The following is a 14,224-nucleotide window of genomic DNA, read 5'->3' as shown; positions in this document are numbered from 1 at the left end:
TGATTCATCTCATGAAGGAGAGACTCCCTAAGGAGAAATACAACAAGTTGATGATGAAGAAGATAGGTCCTTTCAAAATAATTCAAAAGTGTGGCAGAAATACCTAAAAGATTGATCTCCCACCGGATATCGGTCTCTCTAACACTTTCAATGTTTCAGATATATATGCTTATAAAGGTCTTGTTACTGATGTGTGTGATGCAGGTCAAGATGATTCCAACAAGGAAGAGATGTTACAAGACCTACCTAAGCATCCTAAGATTGAATTTGAGCATGTACTTGACAAGACGGTGAGTAAGAAAACAAGGAGGCATACCTACTATGAGTACTTGGTCTAGTGGAAGGACAAACCCTTAGAAGATGCAACCTGGATGATAGAGAAGGCTTTGGAGAAGATTGGACGCAAGGTTCCAGATTTGCCAACTCAAGAGACTTGAGTTTTTCCTAGCCCCAGGAGTATGGTGCAAGGAACCCTCTTTTTTTTCATTTGTTATTTGAGTGTTGATAGGTGGTCTTAGACCCTAGGATGATGTCAGTTTGGATCCTTTGTATGTAATAAAGAACCCATTTGTAAGGCCAATTGGCTCTAAGGTCATTTATAAACCTAGAGACCAAATTAGGCCATGGGGTTCATGTAGTGTTGGAGGCATGTTGATAAGTTTTCTTGAGTTTTTTTAGGCCTAGGATGGATCTAAAAATTCCATTAGGGACGTTGGCATGTCAAAAGTGTCAAAAATGCGAAATTGTCAAAAGTTGCAAAATTTGCTAGGCAACATTTTCCACCAATTGGGAAAAGAGGTTCCAACGGCCATAACCAATTGGAAAATAGTTGTATTCATTGGAGAAAGGCTTATTTGTGCCTCTGAGATCATCCATGTTGGTGTTGGATGAAGCATGTAAAGATTTGGTGGTTTGAATAACAAGAAAACTCATATTTTACCCAATTTCCATTGTTTTTTGTACTGTATGATCTGACAGAGGATTTACTTGCATGGAATTTTGAATTGGTTGGATTGTGGTGAGTGCAGGTTCTAATGCAAGTGATCTAAATCCAATTGATAGGGTTTAGAGCGAGTTGTGAGTAGTTTACCAAAAATTGTCATTCAAAACCCCGATTCATAGGGTTTCATCAAAGATGTGGCCCTAACATGCAAATTCCTTTGTGGAATTCAACAGCCTCTTGGAAAATGCAAGTTAGGGGTGTGTACACTGAGACTTCAAAAGGGTGGAATCTGGGAGTGAGGTTTGGTGTGGTTACCACCAAAACCTAGGCTAAACAAGACAATGTGTTTAGTCTAGCCTACAAGGAGGAATGAACAAACAGTCACCTAGGGGTTGTTTGGTGACCAAAATAATGGTGGATTTGGTCTATTAGAGGTCTAGGGAATGTTTCCAAATGGTGATTTTGGTTCTGCAACCCCATCTTCAAGTAGTTGCTTTGGAAAACAGGTCTAATTAGGCCTATTAGGTCTGCAAACTTAGTAGATGCTTAGGGGTGTTGGAGCAGAGTCAAACCTCAATCTCTTGGGATTGAATGTAAATCCCAAAAGGGTATTCAAATCTGTAATTTTTTCCTGGAGTGTTTTGGGAAAATTTTGAATGATTTGGAAAATATCGGTCTGACGAGGCTACTAGGATTAGGCCTAGATAGGGGTTTCTTGACCCGGGTGCAAAAAGGAGACTTCCAAATTTGGTTGGAAGGCTAGGGTGAGTGATCTTAGTTGTTGAACAGTTCAAACCCTCCTTAGGAAGTGTATTAGGTGACTGATTGCATCAGTATGTGTAGAACCCTAGTTGTGGGGTTGTGATAGGCCTTAGTTAAGGCATAGAGGGGTGGTTTTGGGTCTTCTTACCTTCTAGTTTCCCACTTTGCATCACTCATCTCCTCCCTTATTACCTTGTCCCTGTGTTTTTCCCTGTCCCTGACCCCGTACCTATCCTGGAACCTGTGTTGCTAGCACCTGTAAAGGCAATCCACCTCTACCTCTGACTACATGTGTCTGTCTCTCCTCCGAGCTACCCTCCTCTCTACTACCTGCACCCCGCCTTTGCCATCTGCCTCTACCTCCACTATCATCTCCACCATCCCCACCATCACCCTCTATCAGCTCTCCTTGATCTGTCAGTCGTGGAAACGGATGATCTGCCCAGTATGCAATGTACTCGACATCCATCCTTGCGTCCTCCACATCTGCCCAAATATCCCAAGGCATGGGAACCATCTCCTGCATCTATGCCACTACTTGATCATAAGATAGTAATAGACCTAAATGTGCCTGATCTCTCACTATTATGCATACATCCCTGAGCCACGTGGCATCCATTGTATCCTGCCAAACTGCCTGCATACTCTATCAATCAATTGTCACTTAATAGCATATGGTGTCCACCCAATCAGATACCTACTCCTAAACACATATGGCAGCTCCACTGCATCATCCTCCCACTCCTCGCAATCTCGATAAGGCCTCCATACCACACTATCTACCTCGTCGATCACTCTGCACCAATACTCTAGCCTCCCAAGTTGTGGCTAAGAAGTAATCATATCATACAAATGCACATAGTTGTGCCATGTCCCCTGCCTCTAAAGTGTATCAGTCGTGTAATCAAAAGATGCTCATATGTCCATACTTGCAGTAATGTCACTCCACACCCCAATCCCGTTGATCCATGATACACAAACTGATGCAGCTCATAATACAAGTGTGTCAACAGACACGGCCCCCATGCAAACTTGGTATGCTCAGTCACCAATGTCTCCAGAGTCCTCCCCCATCCCATAGCCAACCCTTGTATTGCCCTGTCTAGACAGAGAAACCCACTGATAACTCATGCCAACACCACCGGTAGAGCCAATCCTATAGTTGTCATGGTGTCTCAAGCCACATGTCCTGCCCTTAGCTCCAGTCCTAGATCCTGGAACACTTGTCTCAATGCCTCTCGATCTCCCTCTTGATTGTAAAGAACTAACTCCCCATCGATCGGTATCCGCAATATCCTATACACATCCTCTAAAGTGATTGTCATATCACCCATTAGTAAATGAAACATGCATGTCTCTGAATGCCATCTCTCGGCTAATGCAGTCAGCAAGCCCATGTTCGCCCGAAACTCAAGCATATACATAATATATCGTAATCCCATGGCCTCAACTGCTGCTCTATCCTCCAATGCTAACTCTGGTCGTAATCCTTAAGTTGAAGAAAATCTCTCCCATGACTCTAGCATAGGTAGGTCCTCCTGCAATCAAGCAAATCAACTGTGTCAATCCTAGTAGTACTCCCTATTCATCACAAAGTGCTGCTCTTTTATCCTAGTGCTTATATCTATCATATGGCACTCTATCCCAGTAGTACTCCATGTTCATCACATAGTGTTTCTTTCATCTTATCTTTTAGGGCACCTACTTAAGTGTATCCTCTTGAATAGCTTATCCAATTGACAAAATATGTTCTATCACAGAATTATCAATTTCGGCCTAATCCAATTGGCAACGTATGTCCTATTACAGAATCGTCAATTTCTTTGGTACTCCTTGTTCATCACAAAGTGTCTCGCTCTATCCTATCCTAGGGCCTCTGCTTGAGTGTATCTTCTTGAGTAGTTTCCTAATTGGCAACATATGTTCTATCACAGAATTGTCAATCCTAGCCCTATTTGTTATCCTAGTCTTCTCTAGAGGACATGTTTGAGTGTATCATCTCAGCAGCTTATCCAATCGACAACGTATGTTTATCACAGAACTGTTGATTCGACCTTGAAGACATAAATGTGCATTCATGACACAAATGCGCTTGCATACTACACAAACGTTCCTACATTTCATAGCATGCTTGAAACACACAGGCGTGCCTTTGTCCTGCATATACGTGTCTGCCATGCACAGACGTTTCTACATTTCACAAACACGCTTGAATTTGTCATAGACGCCTTTCAAACCATAGACACATTTAGACTAGACACAGACAAGCCTAACCTACCCAAACACACCTGGCACCAACACAGACATGCCTTCATGTCTTTTGACCTTCTTGAAAAATTTCTAAGACATACCTAATATGCATTTATCGACCTACCTAACATGCATTTGTGATAACAATTAATGCAACAAGGTACAAGGAGGTTTTGTGGTAATCATCAACTCTCCTGCATCTACTGGCCTCTGATATCGGTAAACGCGCTCGAATTTATGCACCAATACCATCGTTGTTGACTGCTCTTTGCACTATGATCTCTTAGGTGTGTGGATGACAATGAGGATGTTTCCCCTCGTAGTCTATCTTATAGACTACCCTAGCCCTAGTCTCCCGTGTCAGTCTTCTTTATCCCATGACTCTGTCACTCTATCCTATCTTGTCAATCCTTTCTAGCCTTTCTTTCTTATCGAGAGATTGTCTACGATCTTTTCAGACATTTTTATCCAATCTCTCAACGGGGCATATCATTCCCGTCTAGGGGCAACTTTGTATCAATTTAGCTTATCTTCTTTGAAACAACACGACAAGTTGCATTGTCTCAAAGAGGGGCAAAATGTAGACACCTAAAATTGTCATGTCTAATTAAATAAATATTTTTATTTATTTAATTATTTAAGCTTAATTCTTCTATTAATTAAATAAATCTTTATTTATTTAATTAATTCACTTTAGCCTCTTCTAAACCTTTTTCTTATTTAAATAAATACTTTTATTTATTTAAATTGTCCTTTTCCTAAATTAAATAAATACTTTTATTTATTTAATTGATCCCACTTCTTCTATTAATTAAATGAATCTTTATTTATTTAATTAATTCATTAGCCTTTTCTACCTATGACACATGTCATTCATCTCTTAATTCCTACACTACCTACCCTCTCATTATTTTCTTATTTCCTCTACCTACCCTTTAATCCTAGCTGACCATCTATCTTTTACACCTCTTAAGCTTATCCCTCCATTTCTTACAGTGTCTTCTATATAAGGAGATGCTTCTTTCATTATCAATCCTCCTAAGCATTCTAAGCATTCTAATCAATCTTATGCAATCAAACATTTTTGCGATCAAGTTATCAACCACATTTTCGTTCTTTGTTGAGCTCTTGTGCACACATAAAATCTGAGAGCAAATATATCAAGCAAGATCAATGGAGATAGGAAGAATGGAGGTTCAAATCCTATTGGACATGTGATAGTATAATCTTTTTTTATTTTGTTGATTTGCATTGTCTTAGGTAATCTTCATATGTTATGGTGGATCTTTGTTGTTGTTAGGCTAGGGTTTTGTGGTTGAATCTATTTTAGTCTTTCAATATTGTTGTTTTCATTATCCACTTTTCACCATACACACCTATCACTCATCCATATCTACATTGTCATCATGCTCTTCAAACTCGAAATCATCTATATTATTAATATTGAAAAAAAATAACCATTATATGATTCGATATTTTATGAAATAAATTTAACCATTTCCACACAATAAAGTTAAAATATAATATAATTTGATATAAATAATTATAAGTTATATAAAACACTATTTCTTATAATAAAAAATATTTTTCTATTTATTTTTATTATAAAATATTTTTTTAAGTCTCCTTAACAATACATATTTTTATAGCATTTAATTTGAATATTATTTATATAGTGATAATTTTATAGTCTTCAATTATTTTTAATAGTTATTAAAATATCTTTATACCTTTAAAGAATGTTTTATTGTATATTTTTATCAAGGATTTTTTCACATAGATGTCCAATAAATAGTTATATGGCTTATAAATTCTTCTAACGTCAAGATATAAAATCATGGATGTAATTTATTTTTCAAAAAAATTCTAATGTGTTTCAAGATCAATTTATTTTTATGAATAGCATATATATATTATTGATTAAAAGATAATGTTACACATATTCAAAAAGAAGGTGCGTGAAGAAAGTTACGCCTTGAAATTATAAATAGGGGCTATAACCCAGAACATTAAAAAAAGCAACACAATCATAAAAGTTTGTTATGTGGTGAAAGTAGTAGGAAGAAATTGGTTTTCCCCATACATTAGAAGGGTCCAAAGTGTCCATGAGGGGGTCTCGTCCATCATTACCATTTTTTTTTCCATCATCTTATTTTTATTTAATAATAACTTTAACAAGAGAAATAGAAAGTGCCAATTGAAATAATTTACTCGAGTTTTTCTACTTGCCATTTCCACCACCAAAATTTGGGGGATAAGAAGAATGATGATGAGAGGGATGTGATCATCCCTGTTGAGCATGATCTCTTCTCATATAATGTGGATGGTCTTATAATGAGCATCTCAATCGCCATGAATAGACTTTATGACCTCAATAATGCTCATGTGAGGTAGAGACCAACCTTAATTGGAGGTGGGAGTCATAAGAAACCTAGTGTCAACAAATGAGAATTATCCGAATGATCCTACAACACCTATAGATCAACAAACTTAAGTGTAACTTTATTTTAGATTGCACTTGAATCTTCATGAACACATTCGAGCATATCATTTCTTTAGAATAAAGATAAATTATGATCAGCAAATCATCTAGAAATATAATAGAATTTTTATTTTTTAAATACTAAAAAAAATCTCCACCTTAAAAGCATGTCAAATTTCATTGTATCTATAAAAACTTCTAGGCCAATCCCCTAATAACACCATATACCAAGATAATATCTCATGCCTAAAAGACTTGAAAAATTCATGAATCTAGGACTAGGTAACCTGAGCTCTATAAAAAAACCTGGATAAGATGCTTCAAGATTCTTAATGACCACAAAAAGTACATCAAGGACTTGAAGTCCTCGTATGGTATAACCTAGAACCAATGGACTTGAAATCCCCGTATTGTTGATCTATTTGAATCAACAATGGCTAACCAAATGGTGTAAAATCAGAATCACGAAACTACTAACAAAGATTTTAAAAGTCATTTTTTTATTCATAATAGGTATCATATGAAGATGAGGGAAATGTTAACATTATCCTTTAAAAGGCTTGTAACTATAAAATGGTGTATTAGGATGCCATTTTCAATCTTTGTACTATGGGTTGAAAGATTGAATTATAATTTTATGAATCATGTCAACAAGACTAATATCAATTACAGCATCAAAAAAATTTCATGCCCAATTTTTTTCCATCCAAAAGATTTCATCCAAGGAAGCTTAGGGGGAATGACTATCTATAACATTAAATATTTTACCATTGAATATTATATCTAGTGGCTTTACCAAAAATATTTAGGTGATGAAGAGCTTGGAGAATAGTATTATCCTCTTCTAATACGGTTAAAAAAATATTCATTAGCAAAATTGCCATTACAAGTTATGTAAGGATGGGCTAAGGGACGTCCCTAGTAGATAGACTTAAAAAGGCCAAAGGTGATGGATTGTTGTACATTGATAGTGATGCAATTTGAGACATCTAAGAAGATAATATGAATATATTGAATAAAGTGAGGCTCAAAATCCTAGAGAATGGAAAGAATAAAAAGGTCATTCAATGTGATTGCATGAGTTGGCAAAGTCAATTTTATTGAGCATGTCTAGTTTATGGGAACATCGAGACCATTTCATACCTTCCCAAAACACAATAACATTATTTAAAATAAATTTATTTGATGAATCTATTTGTCATAGGTCACACAATCTAAGAAGATAACATAACTTCAATGCAATGGATTTGTTTATGATCTTGTAGGACACACAATTTAGTAGTGTTATCACCCTTTAGTTGTAGATATATTTAGTATTGCTAAACTTATTCATGAATTTAATATTTTAATTATTAATAATCTCCCCTAATGAATTGGAATGAAACACTTCAAAATAAAGATTGTGAAGATCCTTAGTGACACAATCCCAAAGTGCTTGAAAAATTACAAGGAAAACAATCACTTTCCAAGACCTTATTTATTTCAACCATAACAAAAATTGTTTCTCAAATATCAATAATAAAGATTTCAAAATTATTAAGGAGAAGAATAAAGCAAATAAGAAACAACGTTGAGTAATTGTTGCAAGGCATTGTTTCATTCTAGAGAATTATCAATTATGCTTTGAAAACATACTCATAATGCCTAACAAAGGCTTAGAGGATATGAGGAAGATCTTTGAGTAGTTGTTGGCCATATTTAATCTTCTTAATGTCTTACAAGGTATGGAAAGCATGAAAAGCTTAAAAAATATCTTTAGAGTCTTGGTCACAACCTTCAACCAAAGTATTTGAGCCTAAATATGGGCACCTCTTGCTATGTGATTATAAATAATTTATTTTTGTTAGCAAAGAACAACAACTTATAGTTTCAATTTAGAAGTGAAGGGGTTCACTTAAAGCATAGAAACGAATTAGAAAATATCTAAGGTGGTGGGTGTTGGTTCCCAAATCAACAAATTACTAAACCCTAAGACTATACCAACTTCTATAATCAAGTTCAGCAATAGATTTGACCAATGAACAAGAACTAGCCAAGATGATTAATGTCTTCTACACATTAGGCTTTGTAAAACCTTGGGGGGTATATCATTAACAATACCATTAGTAATTGTATTCCTTAGTGAGTACTAATGATTAAACAAATAAACCCTCACACATTTTTAGAGGAGTATTAAATTTAATTGTTTGAATAGTTATTTCCTTTGATCTCTATGTCGCATAGGCTTGAGGTGCAAGATAGAAAACTATATAAAACTAAATCCTAAATCAAGAAATTGAAATATATATATGTGAAAATTGTGAATTTGTATGGGGAATCAAATGATCGGTGCCCTTTTCAGAGGGTAACAGAGTCATACTTGTGAATGATATGTACTTCCTCTATTGTTTGAAATTCTAAATGTTTTGGCACTTTAATACTTATGCCCTACATAAACATGCAAGCAATTCAATTGTCAAGTTCTTCTTTTTAATCCAACTGATTCTTTCAGGTCACTGTGATCTACTTCAAATGAATTTAATTATTACTTGAAGAAATTAGTTAAATAAATCACACAGAGGTATGAAATTCCCTCGACAAATTAGTCATATACTTTAGATGCCAATTCATATAACAAGAAAGAAAAACAATTTGCAGAGAGCCAGACAATATTACTCAATTAACACAACAAAATAACTGAAACCAGAGATTTAGTACCAATTTTAATGCATCCTTTCTATTGCCACTTTGAAAAAATTTCCTATACAATATGAGCCTTTGTTTTTCCCCAAAAAAATTATCTATCACCATTTTTCGGTCTTGGTTTCCCTCTTATAGGAAAAGAAGGAAGTGACAAGCTTCAAACCGTTACATTTCAAAAAACTATTTGGATACCCTTTCCCAAATATGCACAGTCACATCTTATCATTTAATTAACATATCACTTGATTTTTTTTAAAACATAGCAAAGTGTCACTTGTGATGTAGCATGAAATTCAAGAGGACAACAACAATTTTGAAAATGATAAAAGCTAGTGAACATGCACAACAACTCACTTTTCTTCACTCTACAAATAGACACATGTGACCCATTAGCCTAACAAGGTTCTATTTTATGTGGAGTGTGTCATGTTTCACCAACGAACCATTCAAGAAGGATGATGTTGATATTGAAATAGTAGGAACTCAAAAGAAGTGGTGTCAAAATCAGATGATTTTTCCAACAGAGCTACTCATTAGAAGGGGCCATAAACTTCTGCTCCCATTAAAATATTGTGTAGTCATTGGGCCATTTATATTCTTGAACTTGTGTTACATTCGCCAAGTGATCTACCCGTCGTTTACCCAATATTCCTATGACATCTACAATAAATTTGCAATAACCTGTATCAAATGCAATTATCCTCTCTAAAAAAAACTAAAACCCTAAACAATTGTGTTGTTTTCCTCTTTTCAAGTGAGCAATAATATTGGGAATCATTTCAATGAATTCCTCCCTCCACTATTTGAAATCCTTAAGGTGGCTATCTTTTCCAAGTATCTCTGGAATTGACCAATGCTTAAAAGTATGAAAGGGTTCGATTCTTGCTTTGACTCTTTGCTCTTCTTCATTTATGTATTGATTTTCCTCAATGACCATTCTTATTGCTATTTCAGTAGGCTTCAAGGTTGTTGGAGCATTGGAATCTCTCTACAGAACTTTGAATAAATTAATTAATGTGTGATGGACAAATTGCCCTATTTTGAACAATGGATACAAGATAGGCACATGTTCTTTTTAATTGTTGCAATGCTTGCAACAAACTGGTATAACTCCCATGCACCTCCTCAATTTTACTCATAACAAAACTTCACCCTATGTTCCAAACTCTTCTCAAAAATAACAAAAAATTATTTGCTAGCCTCCTTTTGGATCATGTCATTTAGTGTTTTCAATTCTTCAATCGCTTTTTCTAAAAATTTCTCAAGGCATCATCCTGCTCAACAGGAGTTTTATCATCACAAGGTTTTTGAACTAGATGTTGAAAAAGGACAGGCTCCTTCCCTTGGGATGGAACTACTCCCTGCAATTGTTGTTTCAACTTTATGTTTTCCATTAATAACGTATTTATTTCTTCATTCATGTAAATTTGAACCTTTTCATACTCTACCAATTTATTTTTACTTCCCAAATTACCCAATTCATTATGAAACACTTGCAGGGCTAGGGAACCACCTACATTCGTAGGTCCTACCTAATTCAAAGTAGGTCCATACTGATAAATATTCAAATTATATTGGGAATTTAATTGTAGTAACTCTTGAGATAAGGCTTCCTATTGCCTCATCAATCTAAGTCTTTTAACTTGTGCTAGTATTTGTTGTATCTCCTTCTGCAATTCCTCGTCAAGTTGTTCTTTTGTCATAGATACACCAAGGGCATCAATGAACCATCTCACTTGTTGCACTTGTTGTTTTGACTAAGAAAGATCCCAGACCCCATGCATATTGAATTCATCTCCCCTATAAAGACAACTTTGGTTGGTCATTCTTTCCTCATAACCCCTTCTTGCCTCATTCTCCCTAGTCTCTTGATCAAGATGATCCTCAATCTCCTTCAGCTTTTTAGGATCAAGTTTGAATGTATTCATATGTTGTTCATCACTTGCTAGAGACGTATGAAAATCTCTTGGAGGAAATATTTCATTATTTTGGGTATCAAATCCAATTTGACCATCATAATGTCTCCCAAATGATTATCCTGAAAAATTCCCTTGTACATTATGAGGAGATTTTTTTTTTGTTCTTTTTAGACCATCTCTAAGCCATTTTGTTTTTATCTACGAGAATATTTGGATGCCCCCAATGTAGAGATCTTCTACCAAACATATAAGGATTAACCATAATACTTAAATGCTTAGAATCCAACCACTTCAATATTAACTCTATTTCTTCACTCATACAGTGTTTCTCAAAAATACAACTAATCACAGAGATTTTCACTAGAGTCGCCACCTTTTATCAAAAGGGATGAATTATGAAACTTCAAATTTTTTCAAAGTCATGGTTTTAAAGTTAAATATTCTATAAAACAATCCCCAACAGATTTGCCAATATGTTGGTTCCCAAATCAATAGATTACTAAACCCTAAGACTATGCCAAGTTCTATAATCAGGTTTAGCAATAGATTTGGCCAAAAAACAAGAATTAGCCAAGATGGTTAATGTCTTCTACACTTTAAGCTTTGTAAAACCTTGGCAAGTATATCATTATCAATATCATCAGTAATTTTATTCCTTAGTGAGTAATGATGAGTAGACAGATAAACCCTCAAACATTTTCAGAGGTTTATTATATCCAATTATTTGAATAATTATCCCCTTTGATCTCTATGTCACACAAGCATGAGGTGCAAAATGGAAAACTAAATAAAACTAAATCCTAAAACAAGAAGTTGAAATATATGTATGTGAAAATTGTGAAATTGTATGGGGAAATAAATGATCAATGCCCCTTCGAGAGGGCAACAAAGTTGTACATGTGAATGATATTTACTTCCTCTACTAGTTGAAATTGTAATTATTTTGTCACTTTAATGTGTATGCCTTCAATAAACGTGCAAGCAATTCAATTGTCGGGTTCTTTTTAATCCAATTGATTCTTTTAGGTTACTGTGATCTACTTCAAATGAATTTAATCCTTACTTAAAGAAACCAATTAATGAAATCACATAGAGGTATGAACTTCCCTCGACAAATTAGTCATATACTTGATATGCCAATTCATATTACAAGAAAGAAAGAAAATTGGAGACAACCACACAGTAATAACACAACAAAATAACTAAAACTAGAGATATAGTACCAATTGTAATGCATCCTTTATATTGCCATGTTTTACTCATGACAAACTTCACCCTGTGTTCCAAGTTCTCAAAAATAACAAAAACTTGTTTGCTAGCCTCCTTTTGGGTCATGTCATTTATCCTTTTCAATTCTTCAATCTCCTTCAATCTCCTTTTCTAAATTTTTTCTCAAGGCATCATTCTACTCAACAGGAGTTTAATCATCACCAAGTTCTTGAACTGAATTTTGGAAAAGGACAAGCTCATTCCCTTCAGATGGAACTACTCCCTATAGTTGCTACTTCTACTTTATATTTTCCATGAATAACCTGTTTATTTCTTCATTTCATGTCAATTTGAACCTTTTCATACTCTGCCAATTTATTTTCCATATTCTCCACAATAGCCTAATTAAACATTGTTGAGTGCATTGTCATGGTAGCAACTTCCAATGTTGATGTGTCTTTTAATCTTTTTACCATGGTTGATCCTCTCATCTCCTTGACAATGTCCAACAACTTTGGTTTTCCAATGTTTTTTTTATTTTGCCCACAAAGCAAAGGTTCCAATTTTGGAGTTGTATCCTATACTACTCAACCCTTGCTTTTAATCAAATTTTGTCGCTAACTATAACATTGTAAATTACACCTAGTGCAATTCCACATCACATAAGCACCTTCGATTTAGGCTGATTGAAGTTAATTGCCACCTATTTGTCCTTTCGTCCACATGGATTGTCTTGTCAACTTGGAACTTGGCTTTTATCAAACATACTAACCAATTGACCGATGGACTCTAGCGTGTCGCGGAGATGTCTGTGCTCCACACTAGCATCCTGCGAATATGTCAGTCCACAGATGGTCATTTGAGCATAAAACCTACGCCCTAAAAGAGTTCATAACGCCTTTGTCTGCAACCATTGATGTCGAGATTCTTCTTGGGGTCTATATCTCATGCATTTTGGGATGTTTTTGAGACTTCTTGACCATTTTTGAGACTTCTTGAGCTCTTGGCATCCAATTATTTATCTTTCACAGGTTTTTCCAGCATTCAAAGACCACCATTATCACAGCTTCGTCGAGAATTCATGGTGTTGTTTTCTCGGGTGTTGGAGGGTAGTTCTTTCTCTTTGTTTATTTGCATTTCCATCATTTTTTATCAAGCTTATCTATTGTCTTGGTTGTCTACATTTATCTTTATCATTTATTTCTCAATCGTTGCTACTACCTGGGTTGTCCGTGGAGGTGGAAACACCGAAACAGGGGTCTGACTAAGGCAGACCTCTAAACAAAACCCCCAACATTTTCCTCAATTACTTATGTGCAAGTTCTTAACTGAGAGAAGAAGTTCATTTAGTGGGAGGCTTCAATCGTGGACTGGTTGTAAGCTTCCTCCACTTTTTCTCATCTCATTGTATCTTTTTGCATTCCGTCGTGTTCATAATATTTGTTATAATAACATTCACTTAGTAGTATGTTGCATTTTGTACCTTTCGTACGATCTTTGTATTTTGTCCGTACAAGATGTTAGCACGCTGCATTGGTGCCCTAGTTCTACACGCTCGTCTCGAGGACAGAAGCTTAACAGAGTCATTTGGAAGTCTTGTCTATAGCTTGTTAGTCTAGTTTCGTACTTTGTATTTCCTGGTTCATCCTTAGCACCTGTTTAAGTCAGGTAGAGCGAAGGTAGGTTTGTTCCTTCAGGTTCATCACTTCAAGGATAGGAAATCCCATCCTCTACATTGTGGTGAACCTAACGTGAAGGCCAGTTGCATCATCATTTATTTTAGTGTTTGCTTTGTATTTGCATTTAAAATCTAAAGAGGAAAAAAATAAAAAATAAGCATAAACACACTTCAACTTTGAACAAACCTTGAATCAACTTCCTTCATCACTGAGTATTGTAGACTTGCGACATCCTCGTAGTGTGTTCGAACTGTTGTACAACTTGTCCATGAGCTTTACGACCCAGACTACTACAAGA

This window comes from Cryptomeria japonica, chromosome 3 (genome assembly GCF_030272615.1).
Source record: "Cryptomeria japonica chromosome 3, Sugi_1.0, whole genome shotgun sequence".
NCBI lineage: Eukaryota > Viridiplantae > Streptophyta > Pinopsida > Cupressales > Cupressaceae > Cryptomeria > Cryptomeria japonica.
The sequence above is the reverse complement of the archived record's forward strand: the minus strand, read 5'-3'. Positions refer to the sequence as shown.